The following is a 15541-nucleotide window of genomic DNA, read 5'->3' on the forward strand; positions in this document are numbered from 1 at the left end:
GAATTGGAAGATGCTTCATTAAATTGTTTGTAGTCATTAAATTATCTACCGCAGTTGCCTATAAACAGGATCTGTAAAATGTCAGTACATGGAAGACTCCAGTTAAATGCAAAAGTAATGTTTTGTAGGCATATAGAAATTATTGAACAAGTGTTGGATGTATATGTTGCCTACTTTTTTGGCATCATGATTTATTCTTGGTTTTATCTCAGTTGCCTTGGGGTCCTTTGAGTTAAACAAAAACATATAGACTTTAAATGAAACATTTGTTTTGGATTTAGGCTATAATGTTTTACAAGCATCACACCTAAAATAAATAACATATCATTTTACTTGTGGGTGGCAGTGAGGCTAATATATTCCCTTGTAATACATGTTACATTCTGTGTTGGTGGTTATTATCCTCCTTCGCACGTAGATGTTGGGATTCAGCCAGATTGGGCACTGCTCATAGTGCCATCTGTTCTTGCTGTAGAATAGGAAGGCCTTCTATCTTTTGCTTTGCTCAATTTTTAAAAGAAGACTTAGGAGTATTTGCCTTACAGATATTTATGAGAAACAATTATTCTCAGATTGCAGAAAAGGAACCATCTGCATGTGGGACAGCATCCACTGTCACCCAAGCCAAGTGAGAGTCGTGTGACCTATTTTTAAAATTGTAGCCACGGAGTGAACTTTCCCTCTATTCTTCCTCTAGCCTTAGCTCGTCAGAAGCCATTTGCTCCTATTCAGTGTGTCCCTCTTTCTTTACATCCTTATCCTTGTTTTTTTGCTGCTTTTGTTCCCTTTCTCTTTCAGAGCATAATACTTTTGTCCTTTTTCTGAATTAAAAAAGGTGTAGACTCTTCATATTATCAGTTTTTCACTTCCCTATCTTTAGCCTTAGAATAATAGAATCGTAGTTTGAAGAGACCGCATGGGCCATCTGATCCAACCCTCTGCCATGAAGGAAAAGCACAATCAAAGCACCCCTACAGATAGCCATCCAGGCTGTTTTTAAAAAGGCACATTAAGTATGTATGTTTGATTTGGTACCCTTCTTTGTTGGAAGTGAACAGAATATTCTGGCAGAAGAAAGAAGGACCAAAGTATCTTTGTATTTACTTGGCCCCCTTTTCTGTAGGCTTGCATACAGCTCTATTGTTTTCTAGATTGCTGTGAGAGTCAGGTGGTAAGGGCCTTGATCATCCTGGTAGGTTCCCATTAGCTTCACATGTCTGGAAAGGACCATGTTTTTGCCTAAACTGACTCACCCCATTCTCCACCCAGACCGGCTGTATTTAGCTACCTGCTATTCAAAAAGGATTTTTATTTGAAATTGTTAAGTTGTTAATATAATGCTTTGTTCTTGTTGCTCAATGCATATATGAGATAATTGAAGGCATTTTGCTGTATGTCAGATGATCCTTGTTGTGTAGGTGTGAAAGAATTCATAATTGTACTCCCAAGTAGGTTTGGATTTAGGCCTTCAGACATTTTTTTAAAACAGGTATCTTTATGATCTTCTGTCCTTGTAAGATGTGAAAACAGTTTCATTTGTGGATCTTTTCTCCCTGGTTCTCAAATTGTTCATAAGAATCTGGAATCTCCATGCCCTTTCAACTACCGAATGCTTGAAATACCAAAGGCTTGTCCCTCAAAGTGTTTCTTTTTCTGATGGTATGATAATTGGGTTCTTTCATCTTTGCTTTTTTTTTTTTTTTTTTTTGGAAAAGGCACAGTGATATTACATACAGATACTTCTTTCCATCCTAAGATGACTTATTTCTTTCTTATGCCTCAAAATTTAGTTTTGCCATCTTTTTTGCGTCAAATTTTCATATCCTTTTGTAAATAAGTGACATAGGCTTGGACTTTTTTATTTATTTATTTATGTATTTATTATATGCCCTTCTCTTCTCAACTCAAAGGGGACTCAGAGCAGCTTACAGATTACAGCAAAATTCATTGCCACATTATACATACAAATAATAAATGGGCATCTTAAATCATCAAATTATAAAACAGTTAAAATACAATAAAATGACTTAAAAACATAGTGCCAAGTCCTATAGTTGTTTAACCTGCTGCATTCAAGTCGAATTCCATATTACACTGCTCCCCAAATGCCTATGTGCAAAGCCAGGTTTTTAACTTTCCTGAAGATTATATTATCATCATCATCTTTATATCCCGCCTTTCTCCCCAAGACTCAAGGCGGCTATTATCTATCCAAGGCGGGTATTTTTAACAAAAGTTTAAAAATAATTAAATAATAACAGTGTGGTAAACACAGAATTAAACTACAGGAAATACATTAAAATGGCATTTAAAACTCATGTCCCCCCAATCCCCCCCCACCCTCGCCAGAGCCTTCCCTTACACCCTTCCCTAGAAGTCTGTTGGCAGAGGAAGGTCTTGACCTGCTTGCGGAAGGCCAGCAGGGATGGGGCCATTCTGGTTTTTCTTGGGAGGAAGTTCTACAGCCTGGGAGCAGCCACCAAAAAGGCCCTTTCCTGCGTTCCCACCAAGCATGCCTGAATGGGTGGTGGGTCCAAGAGAAGCCTCCCTCCCAGTAGATTGTAGATGTCTCCCAGGTTCATAGAGATGTGGTCCTTCAGGTAACCTGGACCAACACCATATAGGGCTTTGTAGATCAAAACCAGCACTTCGAGTTGTGCTCAGAAATGTGTTGGCAGCCAATGCAGCTGTTGCAACAGAGGAGTTGTATGCTCTCTGTAGACAACCCCAGTTAGTAGTCTAGCTGCTGCTCTTTGGACCAATAGACATTTCCGAGCACTTTTCAAAGGCAGCCCCATGTAGAGTGCATTACAGTAGTCCAACCGGGATGTAACCAAGGCATATACTACCATGGGCAGATCTGACTTCTCCAGGAATGGGTGCAGTTGGCGCATTAGCTTTAACTGTGCAAAAGCACTCCTGGTCACTGCTGATACCTGGGCCTCCAGTTTCAGAGCCGAATCCAGGAATACTTCCAAACTCTGAACCTGTGTTTTCAGGGGAAGTGTAATCCCATCTAATACTTCATGGGACCTTGAAGATTTGCATAAGCAGAACAGCCTCTTTTTTAGGCACCCTATTTGTTTGGCTTCTACTTTGGGGGGAAACTAAGCTGTAGGTTTGCTTTTTCTCCGATCTAAGTGCCTCACCTATCAGGTCCATCTAATATTACAGCTCATTTCTCCAGGTCTGCAACTACCTCAGTGGTATTTTGAACCAGTGCTCTGCTAAATGATATATGTAAAGCAGCAATCTAGACCAATTCTTCATATTTACATGCTATTACAAAACTGAGACTACCTTTAGGAAAATAATAAAACAAATGGTTCTTTATTTGTTATCATTGGCACTTACCATTTACTAGATCCCATACTTTTTTCCCCTGGGTATATGACATTTGTTGTATTCTATGATCAGAAGAAGACATACACACAAACCCTCTGTAGTGGCATACATTGTTTTCATCTGATCATACAATCCATCTCATATGCCTTTTCTTCCTGCTTAAAGCTTGGATCAACTCTGCCTTTATCTTTTCTGTGCTGTGCTATTAGAAGAATGAATGATATCGGTGTGTGCGTTTTTTTAAAGTCATGTGAGTCCTGGCTGATGTAGGTGGCAATGCAGTTAACCCTGGATTTCTCTGCAGTCTTTAAAGGGCTTTCACGGTACGTAACCAGTGTCATATGATTTGAAAATACTACAATAACTAATACTAGCAGGTGAAAAAGAACTATTACTGGGTGGACTCTGCAAACGTGTATGGACCCTAAGAATACATTATGTATAAGGGACCTTTGAACTTTGGCAGCATGCATTCAGACGAATCCAAGTAACTTATTCTCACATAGAAGAATTTTTGTACAATTTATTGAACACATATGAATAAAATATACAGGAATTGCAGTAGGTTATAGCAAGCCGTGCTATAATGAGTAAAATGCATTTTCTTCAGATAAGGCACTGTTCAAAATGGGGAATAATTAACTGAAAGAGTTATTTGATTTAGGAAAACAAGTATGGAGGTTACAAGGTTTGTAGATCCAGGGTGAAATTATGGAGCTGCACAGACAGGAGCTTTGTTTTAGGAATTAATGTTTTTTATTTTCAATTTACATATTCATAAAAAAATGAAACAAATCTATATACATGTTTATATGCATGAACCAATACAACACTTCCTAACATGTATACAATATTTATATTTGGTTGTACTCTCCCCTCCCGCCCCTTCCGATTTCGTTTTAAATGATCAAGCTCGGCAAACTAGCTGTCTAGCTTGATACTTAGAGAGAAAGAGAGGTTGAGAGGCTATTCATTTACTTATTTATTTACTGTATTTATACCCTGCTCTTCTCACCCTGAAGGGGACTCAGAGCGGCTTACAAAAAGGCACAATTCGATTCTGCATATACATCCATACAATAAAAACAAAATATATACATTAAAACCAAAAAGTTAAAAACATCTCAGTCTTAGAACCTGTTAATTAAAACCACACAATCCAAAGGCATAGTCCAGGAGCCATTCCGGTTGTAAATTGCACTATTCCATATTCACTTATTGCACTGAGAATTACTGTCTAAAGGAGAAGAAAGGAAAAAGAGGAAGGATATTATAGAGGAGAGATAGAGAAACCAGAAGATAGGAAAGGACTCTGTCACCTGGGTCAGAATAGCAAAAGGGTATGTCAGGACTGTAAGGAATTCTGTTTCTAAGGCATATTGATTCAAGGCTAGAAGCTTTGTACATTTTACTCAGCTCCTGCATCCTTTTTCCATTAAAAAAATGTTGCCCTTTCTGATGTACTAGAATCTATCCTATCAGGATTCTTCAAAGCAGCCTGGCAAGACAGGGATGGGGGACAGCTTTCACAAGTCTGGCTGCAATTCTGTCAGCTTCTTTACTGCATTTGTTGTCTGGCTATGCAAATTATTTTAAAAACAGAAGTAATCTTTCTATACAAAAGACACTATAGAAAACAAACTGTAATGGGAGCAGATTAGGAGACTACAATTAGGAGAGAAAAGACCTCCAGAAACTAGATAAGAGTTTCAGAGATATCTTTCTTTGGATCTAATGAGATAAGCTGGGGAGTGTTGACATTCTAGTTAATGCTGCAAGAAGGGGGAGAGGGAGTTGGCAACAATCTTTAGGCAGCTTAGGGGGACAGGTTAATCTCCTCTTTCGATGCCAGAACTTAGAGTTTTTGGCAGGACAGGTTAACAATTTCAACAATGGTAGCAAATTTCTGAGTTCACCAAATGCTATCAGCAAGAAGTGCCCAGGAGCAGTGACATGATCAGAGTAGAATCACACAGGAAATGTGCAGAAAGAACAGTATGCACTTGAGAAAGCATAAGAAATTATCTCCCACAGTCAGCTGCTTACTGGTAAGGTACATGTGACTATACCTTTTGTACTAGTTATGAAAATGAATTAGAAGCGGTATGTCTAATTTTAATTTGTTTTAATGCTGATGTACTTGCCAATTGTTCAATGTTAACAACATCTATGAGTGGAGTTCCCATCCTCAGCCTCACCTAACCTTTGTGTTCTCTTTTGTTATATGAGTGATGGTACACATATTATGAAGTCTTTATTCAATTTCTTCTAGTATAAATCAGAACTTGATTTGTTGTGTAAGGGGCATGAATCATAGAGTCGGAAGAGACCCCATCCAGTCCAACCCACTGCTGGCAATATTACACAAGCAAAGCAGTTCTGGGAGGTGGTGATCCAGTCTCTGTTTAGAAACCTCCAGAGGAGGAGATTTCACCGCACTCTGAGGCAGTGAGCTTTTACCTTCAGGATGTTTTTCAACTAAGTCTCAAGAAATAAAGCAATGATATTTAAACTTTGGTCCAGTAATTCCCAATTCATGCTGAAGGTGAAGCCTGAGGACACGATTGGAGCCATTTGCAACTGATCACCAGCTGTGTGTCTTGGGAAATGGATAGGATTGTTACATGCATTCCTGGAAACCCACTGGAGAGAGCATGGCTAGATCTCAGATCTAGTCTGACAAGATACTGGAGAATGTGGACGAAGTATAGCAACAAACAGTAAAACGATTTAAGGTGGATTATTAGTAAAACTAAGCTCTTTTTCACCACTTGCTTTGTGGTACCAAGTGGAAATTATCCTTTCTGAAGACTATTTATGTGGTCATCCTTTATCTAAAAGAGAGATGGGTCAAGTGTACATGTGATTATAGTATTAGTATAGAAACCAAGTGTCCTGCAGTGGGGCCTCGTCTCTGTATTTTACTCATATCCCCGAAGAAAGCTGGAATCAGTTTTCCTAAAGCAAGCTGGAATCTCAGTTCCATAAGTCACAATTGCCATCGGTCATGATTAGCAGCATGAAGGTCATCACTGGTCACTGGTCAGTTTCAAAATTCCATTCATGACAAGCAAAAAAAATGTTAAGGTCTATTTCTTGTTTGCTGTTGTTGAAATACTATTTTTAAAAAACTGAACTGATACATCAACAAGCTAACTATAGCAGGGGTGAGGCACATGTGTCCCTCCAGCTGTTCTTGTATTGCAACTCCCATCAACTGTCAGAATTTACCATACAGACTGGGATTCATGAGTTGCTGGCCAATAATCTGGAGAGTTGCAGCTCATATATCATGATTCTTATGACATTGAGTCATTCACTAAATTGCCATGGTTGATTTAGAGCAGGTTCCTAGAAGAAGCCACTGGGGTTCCATGAGATATTACGATTATTAAAAATAAATGAACATTTTTGAGCCATAGATATAATTTTATGTAAGATTTTCCTGTCCTCTGACAACTATACAATATTATTTCTCCCTAGGATATATGACCTCATGCTACTCTCATTTTATATGATTGATTCTTTGGAGCACACCTATTATGATATCCTGTTAGTTATGAAATCACCTGTTTCAATCAGGAATTTAAAGTGATTTACCGTATTAGTGTTTCATCACCATGAGTGTCCTAGGGTGAATCTTCAGCTGATTTATTATGCAACACAGCTCTCATAGTTCCTTTTGGTTGCAACATTTTAGCTCATGAATACATACAGCACCACAGATTTCATCATGTATCCATGTATTATCACCCAATAGGTAAATGTTTACATTTTATTTCTTTTCTTTTCCCCTGTGTAATGTATTTCTTTTTACTTGTTAAAACATTTATATCCTTCTCTATATCACAGGATATAGACATGAGAGAAGCCTCCCACAAGGATGATAAAAACATCAAACATCCAGGTGTCTCCTGGGCATTCAGGAACTTTTTATTCTCAGAAGGTCAAATGCAGTCGACCCTCTTTATCCACACATTCAACCATACATGACTTGAGGGTTTTTTTAAAAAAAAATCCCAAAAGCAACTTTTTTGCCATTTTATGTAAGGTTCCCAATGTACTATGCCACTTTGTATAATGGGACTTGACCATCCATGCACTTTGGTATCCACTGGGAGTCCTGGAACCAAACACCAGTCGAGAACAAGGGCCCACTGTACTGCAGTGCAGTTTACATGTGTTGAATAACTGAAATGAAAGTATCACCGAGACAGATGACAGATAGATTTGTCATGACCAAATGAACTGCAATGGTTCAGTACTGATATATTGGTGCAAAATTAAACTTAGTGCCAAACTAGAAGATTTGGTGTCAAATCTCTAGCAGACCTGGTTCTTGGAACCTGGCTATCTATCAGCTGCAGAGCTGCAGGAATAAAGTGTAACGTATAGCTGAGAAACTAATGGAGGGAAAGGGTCTCCTAACAATTTTTGTCAATTTTTTCCCAACTACAGTAGAGTCTCACTAATCCAAGCCTCGCTTATCCAAGCCTCTGGATAATCCAAGCCATTTTTGTAGTCAATGTTTACAATATATCGTGATATTTTGGTGCTAAATTCGTAAATACAGTAATTACAACATAACATTACTGCGTATTGAACTACTTTTTCTGTCAAATTTGTTGTATAACATGAAGTTTTGGTGCTTAATTTGTAAAATCATAACCTAATTTGATGTTTAATAGGCTTTTCCTTGATCAGTCCTTATAATCCAAGATATTCGCTTATCCAAGCTTCTGCCGGCCCGTTTAGCTTGGATTAGTGAGACTCTACTGTACTTTCACCTTGCAACCCACCTGTCAGATACTTTCCCTTATAGTAAGAATATCACTGCAATATTTGGGCTATTACGACTAGCATCAATATAATGAAAAACTATGGATTCCATCGACTTCCTCCCTGTCCCCCAATCTCTCTCACACACAAACAAGACAAAACAAATGACAAAGAAATAAACTGTACATCGTTCCCATCCCCACCACTCCTTAAAATTGACTTCCTGCTCTTCTCTGACTGCAGTATGCTAAATTAAACACAATAGTACTCCTCTCTAAATTACATCTGTTATATTTACTATGTTTCCTTATAAGAAATATTTTCTCATGCAGCAATGCCTATAATTATCTCTTTTTTCTTTCTTTACAGTCTGTAAAAGGTTGCCAGATTTTTAGATAATTTTTATAGTGTTATATTTTAGTAAGTCTGAGAATGTATCTGATTTACTCCAACCTATTCCTTTTTTCATCCATTCTATAAAATATATCCTTTCAGTTGCCTAATATTTGGGATATGGAGTAAGTTCAGTAATTTTCTTGCTTCCATTTGAAAAATGAAATACTTTCAGGGTGAGGAGTTTGAACCCAAGTTATTTATGTGTGTGAGTTGAGTGGCGCACTTCAGTAACAGCATAAAGATATATATACTCAAACCTGCCATGAGTCAAAGTATAATTAATGCTGCAACTCCCATTTTACTCTAAGCCTCTCAACACTTTCCCCTCGCTCCTCATCTACCCACACTAACTCAGTAATTACCCTTTCATCTGTATTTATTTCTACTTTCCTGATGATAATTGGCCACACATACTTCGGTTTCCACTACTGTACAAGGTGTACTTTGTATATTGCTCTTGTGTCTTCTTGAGTGTCGTGTCTGCTATAGTGAAAACGGCAACTGATGTATAATTTTCTGTTTGAGAAGGCAGGAGGAGGGCTATGTAGATGCACTGAGGCATTCAAATACAAAAAGGTATGTTCCCACCATGCCCTTAAGTAGCCAATCTGGAACTCTGGAGAATTGTAATCTTATTCAGGACTGGTAGAAACTTTTTCAGAAAGTTAGAAGGGGATAAGGTTATCTGAAGCTTATCTTGAACACCTAAAAAGCCAAGGTAGAAAGTGAGAAGAAGGTTCTCTAGAAAGCCACTGCCAGTCACACTACAAGAGGTAGATGAACAAATACATGGAAACTGGAAAACCAGAAAACTCAGGGACACTTGAATAAACCCAGCATCACAGAAGGATTGGTGGACAGAGTCTGATCCTACAAAAAGAGTTGTGAGAATATGATCAGCAGGGATTAGAATGGAGTGCCTGTTATCTACCAAAAAGTGATTGTTCTCGTTGTCTTTATTTGTACCTAGTGGAAATTAATCTTCAATAGAAAGTCTGTGGCTTATAATTCCTTCTTTTACAGATACTGTTCTGCCATTAAGAGCAGAGAGAAGATGGATGATTGATATCGGGTACAGAGAGATGGTGTATCCATCTTCCAATTCTTCACAGGCCAGATGATATCAGGAGGAACAGCCATGGCCCATAGGTCATTGAATGGCGGAAGCACTGGGTGGACTACTCATATTACTCCACGTGACTCATTAACAAAGATGAAAAGGGAAGACTGTGTGACAAGAGGAAAAAATGAAGGTTGCATGACAAGAAGATGCACAGACTACAACCATAGCTCACTCTCCAGAACTATTATAGTGGACAACATAACCTTGCAGAAAATAATCTTGTCCATAAGGATGAGGGAGGTATATAGTAAGAGAGACTCACTGATGAAGCCAAAGGTCCTTCTATTAACATGGTATCTATTTATTGGTTAGGCAGTTGCTCTGTAGAGTGAAAGATCTGGATTCTTGTACAGCAGGTTGTTGGTTTAGCTGCCTTCTCTATTTACATTTCAAAGCTCCGAAAGAAGAATGTTTTGGCTTGCACTCCCTGCATCAACCAGGAGAAATGAGGATGTGCAAAATGCACAAACCTCACCCATCCTTCATGTATCTTAATGAAAGTTTCCTTCTCAACAGGTTCTTGAACTTGATTACCTCCTGTAATAAGTATGGATCCATATGTGTTTCTACTGCATATCCATATTATAGCTGTTGCACCTTTACTTATGCTATTTGAATAGTTAAGAGTAGATTGAGACACCTGTCAGCTATCTTTACATTCCTAACCATGGAGATACAGCATCACATCAGAGAGTGCTTACAATGATGACACCCTTATTCTAAGGGCATGGTTATTTTGAAGGAAACGTATCACACCCAGCACATATAATGTGGTAATAATTACTCCTTGGCAAGAGACAAAGGATTAGATTACAGTGCTTTCAAGATGAAATGATATGTGTTGTGTCATGGCAACCTCGATTCATTTTTACCCTTATCAGTGTCTGCCAAGGGAGATCAAATTCTTTTTGTCTTATTGAACTTCCAGCCAATGTTTTCAGCTGTATAATTCCATCTCAACTTTGGTTTTTAAAACTGGTTTGAACAGTCCACAAAAAAGAAGAATCTTTCATAACTTGAGTAAAAATAATCACAATATAATTTATTTGCAGGAGACTCATATATAAAAAAGACAGATGCAAAATTGTTACACTAAAATGGGAAAGAAGTATATTGCAGCCCACAAAAGAGAAAAAGAGGGGTGGTTCTCTACATTAACACTTTCATAAAGTCAAAAAAGTTTGAAAATCTACAAGGAAGAATTTTGGAAGTACAAATCCAAATAGGAGGGATAAAAATAGAAATTGGAGTATACACACTAACTGGAAATAAGACATTGTTTTTTGAGAACTTAACAAGATATATTTCAGAAACTGCCCATAAAAAATTGATAATGATGGGGGACTGGAATTGAGTAATTTCACCAAAAATAGACAGAAAATCGGATAAAATAATCAAGGAATAAGAAGGAACTTTCTACGACACATGGTGGACTTGTAAAAAAGCAAGGGAATTCTTGTGCAAGGTACAAAAAACATATCAGGGAATTTTTAAATCAAAGATACAATTATAGCTTGAATTATTTTTATTGGAAATGCCAAATAAAATCAGTAAACTACAAAGTACTACATGATAATTGCAGCATGGATGCTATAAGCACACATTGGAAGAAGTCTGACAACAGAAGACTGGGTTGTAAAAGTTTTTAGAATGGTGGAAATGAATAAATTGGCAATGATGATCAAAGAAAAAAGGCACAAAACCTATCAAAGATTGGGAACCATTTCTAAGTTTTGTAAAAAGAAAAAGGGAAAGTTTGTATGGAAGCCTTCATAATTTAATCTGTCAGAATCTTTGTATGGAAGTTTTAAATAATAACTATCATGCTATAATAATAATAATAATAATAATAATAATACCCCTCCCCATCTCCCCAAAGGGACTCTGGGTGGCTTACATGGGGCCAAGCCCAGGCTAAACAGACAATGTAAAAACACAACAGTAAAACAAATCAATCAACAATAAAATAAATAATAAAACTAATAAAGTCGCATAAAATAGACATACTTGATAAAATCCTGGGATGGCTCCTAAAAGGAACTGGGCCAAAGAAAGTGTCAATAGTGTCAGATACAATCGGGGCGAGGACAATACCTAAACTATTGTCCGCATTAAAGTGCTAGGGAGGGCGTAAACAAGGGAACCTGTGGCCGGTTAAGAAATAAAGTGCAGTAAAATGAAATAGACAGCAGGTCAGTCCTTTACTTTGGAAGTCAGTCACCAAAGGCCTGTTGGAAGAGCCAAGTTTTCAGGCTGTTCCAAAAACTAAGGAGGGTAGGGGCTTGCCTGATCTCCCTGGGGAGAGAGTTCCAGAGCCAGGGGGCCATGATGGAAAATGCCCTCTCCCTCGTCCCCACCAACCACGATTGCGAGGGTGGTGGGAGCGAGAGGAGGGCCTCCCCCGACGAGCGAAGAGACGGTACAGGTTCATAGGGGGAAATGCGATCACAAAGGTAGGTGGGTCCCAAACCATTTAGGGCTTTGTAGGTGATCATCTGCACCTTGAATTGGGCTCGGAAAATAAACGGCAGCCAATGGAGTTCCTTGAACGGGGGGTTGAACGCACACTGTAATTCGCTCCAGTTAGAAGCCTTGCTGTTGAGCGCTGGACTAATTGCAGTTTCTGGGCCGTCTTCAAGGGAAGCCCCACATAGAGTGCATTGCAATAATCCAGTCTAGAGGTAACTAAGGCATGGACCACCATGGTCAGATCTGACTTCTCGAGGTACGGTCGTAGTTGGCGCACAAGTTTTAATTGTGCAAAGGCCCTCCCAGCCACCGCCGACACCTGAGCATCAAGCGTTAGCGCTGAGTCCAGGAGGACCCCCAAGCTGCGGACCTGCGCCTTCAGGGGGAGTGCGACCCTGTCAAGCACAGGTACAGCGGAGATACCATCACCTCTTTTAAGCCCTCTGGAAAAACTCCTTGCTCAAGGGAGCTATTTATTATATTCAACAGAGGTCCACGTAACCCCTCCAGGCAAGATTTTACTAGCCAGGAGGGACACAGATCGAGGGAGCAGGTGGTCAGCCTAGCTTCAGTCATAAGCTAGGATTTTGCCCAAATCCCTTTGAACATCTAAACAGTCTACTAAATTACCTCTGTCAACATCCTTGTTGGTTGCACTTTCACCTGCATTATGAGGACAGGAGTGTTGATATGTATTACAAAATTATTGTTCTATGATTAATTATAACAGTAATCTTATCGCAGGATTATTGCAAAGATGATTGCAAGTACATATATGAAACACTGTGAACATTATCAATGGTAGATATATCAATGTTAAGTGCATATATAAATCTCCTGTATTTTAGACTCCTATATGTTAAATAGGAAATCCAGTGTTGGCCTTTCCTATTCCAGTGCCTATAATGATATGTGCTGTTTGCTGACTTTTGTCTTTTAGACTTTTGAATATCTATGTGCCAGTCGGAGTGGTGACAGTATCCTTCGCCATACAGCCATAGCAATAAACAATAGCAGTTGGTTCCTAAACACTCTTGGCCACAGTCAGAGCTACAAGCAACTGTGTGTCTGCTTACAAAATGAGGGCAAAGCTATAACAGGGAGGAGGTTGCTAGAATTTGATTTCACAAAGAAACAACCAATGTATTGTGTGTTCAGAGAAATCTCTGTTAGGACAATAGTTCCTCTGTATTTCCAAACCACTCTTCCAACCCAGGAGTCTTTTCGAAGTCTGGGATTTAATTATTTGTAAAATTAAAAGTACTTTACAATGTACTGTAACAAACTATTATAGAAATAATACTTATTTCAAAAAGATGTCCACTGTAAGAATGTTCTTAGGGAACTAAGGAACTATTTCCAGAGTCCAGCTGGTTCCTGCTAGTTCTTCCTGTATGTAGTCATTATGTGCATTAGGGATAGCCACACAATATAAAGCATTTATTTCAAAGGCTCGCCTGTGGCTATAGTTCCAGGAGCTAACACACATAGGGCAACTGAGCTCCATGTGGCCTTCAGTTGCCTTCTGGGCTGTTCACAGGTCCTCCAACCAATTTGCCTCTCTGCTCCTCAGCTATTCTTGGCATGATTAGACCATTGGAAAGACTACAGGCTTGTTTCATGTTCTGCTGTTGTCCAGCAGCTGATGAGCTTCTGAAATGTTTCCAGCACCAATCACGGAATTTTCAATATACCTAGATGAGACATTTAAACATCCTCATCATTCATGTTCAAATGGGGACAGCGAGGTTCAGTGGGAGAGGAGAAAGACTGAAGGACAGTAGATGGGGAAGCTGTATACATATACCATAATTAAACAAGTCTTTTTGTAAATTTGTGTATGTGCACATATGTGTGTGAGAGAGAGGACATGTGCATACATGGGAGTCAATAAAGGAATCTGAAGCCCAACCACTGAGATATGGGATCCATCCACATTATAAATTATAGCTATTTTAACCGCTTTCCCATGAAATTATTGGATTGGCTGTTTATTGGGCATTAGAATTCTCAAATAAAATTTTAAAACTTCCCAAGTTTCCGCAAAATGTTGCCATAGCGGTTAAAGTGGAGTATAATGATGTATTTGTGTAGTATAACTGGGCAAAAATATTGCCTATCTAATCTCCATAGGGTAGAGCAATGGGCACCAACAGTGAACAAGGTGTAATGATTTCTTCTGTGTAAATCTGCATGTTCAGACAATCACTATTATTATTATTATTATTATTATTATTATTATTATTATTATTATTATTATTATTTTATTGTATGACACAGCAAACAAGATAGACATGCTGGATTTCATATCACAAAATCACAAGTCGAACACTTCCCAAGTGTCTAGCACTGTGTGATGTATTTTCGGATGATGCGCGCAGATCCCAGTAGGGTGGCCTTTTGCAGTTGACAGATCGTAATTTTGTCAATGTCTGTTGTTTCCAAATGCCGGCTGAGATCTTTTGGCACAGCACCCAGTGTGCCCATCACCACCGGGACCACCTGCACTGGTTTCTGCCAGAGTCTTTGCAGTTCAATCGTGAGGTCCTGATAGCGGCTGAGTTTTTCCTATTGTTTTTCGTCAATGCGACTGTCACCTGGGATGGCGACATCAATGATCCAAACCTTTTTCTTTTCCACAACTGTGATGTCTGGTGTGTTGTGTTCCAGAACTTTGTCAGTCTGGATTCGGAAGTCCCACAGTATCTTTGCGTGTTCATTTTCCACGACCTTTGCAGGTTTGTGATCCCACCAGTTCTTTACTGCAGGGAGGTGGTACTTGAGGCATAAATTCCAATGAATCATTTGGGCCACATAGTTGTGCCTCTGTTTATAGTCTGTCTGTGCGATTTTCTTACAGCAGCTGAGGATATGATCAATGGTTTTGTCGGTTTCCTTGCGCAGTCTGCATTTTGGGTCATCAGCTGATTTTTCGATCTTGGCCTTAATTGCATTTGTTCTGATGGCTTGCTCCTGGGCTGCAAGGATCAGGCCTTCTGTCTCCTTCTTCAGTGTCCCATTTGTGAGCCAGAGCCAGGTCTTCTCCTTATCAACTTTTCCTTCAATTTTGTCAAGGAATTTTCCATGCAATGTTTTGTTGTGCCAACTGTCAGCTCTAGTTTGTAATGCGGTTTTCTTGTACTGGTTTTTTGTCTGCTGTGCTTTGAGGAGTTTCTGATTTTTGACTTCAATCAAAGCAGGTTCTTCACTTTGCTTTACATATTCTGCCAGGGCGTGTTCTTCTTTGACTGCTTGTTTTACTTGTAAGAGTCCTCTGCCCCTTGATCTTCTAGGCAGATATAGCTGGTCAACATCACTGCGAGGGTGCAGTGAATGATGAATGGTCTTGAGTTTTCTTGTTTTTCTGTCGAAATTGTCCAGTTCCGCCTGTATCCAATTTATAATGCCAGCAGTATATCTTATGACAGG

The sequence above is a fragment of the Anolis carolinensis genome, chromosome 4, assembly GCF_035594765.1.
Source record: "Anolis carolinensis isolate JA03-04 chromosome 4, rAnoCar3.1.pri, whole genome shotgun sequence".
Lineage (NCBI taxonomy): Eukaryota > Metazoa > Chordata > Lepidosauria > Squamata > Dactyloidae > Anolis > Anolis carolinensis.